Consider the following 1,833-nt stretch of genomic DNA (forward strand, 5'->3'; position numbering starts at 1 on the left):
ACAACTTGTTAAGCATGTCTAGGGCAGCATCTGTTAGCTGAAATATGTCAACTGGTATACCATCTATTCCTGGAACCTTAGTTTTTGCCATTTCCTTCAAAGCAGCCTGAACTTCTTTCATCACCGTAAGCTCTTGCTCATATGTTGTTCTAGCGGGGACCACAACCTTCAGAAGTTTGTTTTATGGTTCCTGCTCCCAAAGAACATGTCTTGTTTTAGTCATCTTCCTTTCTCTTCACAATCTACATATTGACCAACCAAATACAGTCCTGTTTCACATATTATGAAGAGGAATGTTATTTTAGTGTAATTAGTATGTTGTTGCTCTGTAACATGGAATCAGAACCAACTCATAGCCAACTCTCCAGTGGGTTTTCAGAGACAGTTTGTCATTTTTCTTGAGTTTGACAGTGCAGGTCCTTAACACTAGGCTACCAGAGTTTCCTATAATGACTAATTTGTTGTTGCTTGATATACTATCAAGTTGGTACAGATTCATAGCTGACTGTCTGGTGAGTTTTCAGAGGCAATAAATTACAAGGAAGGAGATTTCCTATCTCTGTCCCAAAGAAGAGCTGGTCAATTAAAAGAGCACACCTTCATAGCATGCTCCTTAACACAAGGCTACCAGGTTGCCCTTGTAATGAGTTAGGTCTGAATGTTATTTTAGTGTAATTAATATAGTGTAATGAAGATAGGTCTACATTCAAACTTGTCTTTGCTCCTTTCTATTTTAGAAAATGAAGTTTCTCATGCAAACTATCATTTCATCATACATACAGCAACAAAAAAAATCTTTTACTAGTAACTCTCTCTCTCTCTCTCTCTCTCACACACACACACACACAGAAAGAGAACACCAAGTGAGTGTCCCCAATTTACCACAAGTCTTCTCTGCAATGTATGTGTGCTTATCTGATACATGTCTTTGCTATTCCCAGTTTATGACTGAGAGGATTAAACAATATTGGAGTAATTTGATCGGTATGTAAACTTGTAGAACAAAATTCCAAATTGAAATTAGTTACTAAAATGAATGGAAAAAGGGAATAAGAGAGAAACAACAGTTTAAATTGAGGAAAAGAATGTGAGACACTGATTTTGGGGGAGAAAAGGTCTTATTTTCTGAACATTCAATAAAAATCATAGGTGAAAATGTTGTAGAGTTCTCAACCCAGGAAAGATAATTTGGGCCACACGCTCATTCTCTGATGTCATATAACTCTCAGGTGAGAAGGAAATCCTTCTTATTTATCTGATCCAGGAAAGCATAGAAGTGAAATCCCATACTTGGAGGTTATTTTGTTTTTCTTTTAAAAAAAGACTGTAATGATTGGGAGATTATGTGAATGATTGGGGTTAAAGTCTGGGAAGGAAGGAGGAAGTGGAGAGAAATAAAGAAAGCAAGTGAATTTGAAGGAAAGTCTATAACTTAAAATTTATTTTATGAGACAGATCAACTAATTTCAGTGTATGGATTTAATTTGCATATTTAGTTGAAAGATTGTAAAAAACTGAGAAAATTAGGATTTGAATAGTGACAGATGTTTGATAACAGTAATGGATTATTGTTAATGTAATAATGACTGATTGATGATGGTTTTACAGTTATGTTTAAACGGAAGTTCAATATATTTTAGATACATTTGAAATACTCGTGAACAAATTATCTATGTGACGTCTATTTCAATACTTGAATATCACATATCACATATCACATCATCACATCTCCATTAATATCAACCACATCCAAACACCATCATCTGTCACTTGGACTAATGCAATGGACTCCCCACTTGCCTTCTTTGTTCCTTAATGTTTCTCCTCAACCCA

This window comes from Elephantulus edwardii, unplaced genomic scaffold (assembly GCF_000299155.1).
Source record: "Elephantulus edwardii isolate Elephantulus edwardi_28Jun2011 unplaced genomic scaffold, EleEdw1.0 scaffold00203, whole genome shotgun sequence".
NCBI classification, from domain to species: domain Eukaryota; kingdom Metazoa; phylum Chordata; class Mammalia; order Macroscelidea; family Macroscelididae; genus Elephantulus; species Elephantulus edwardii.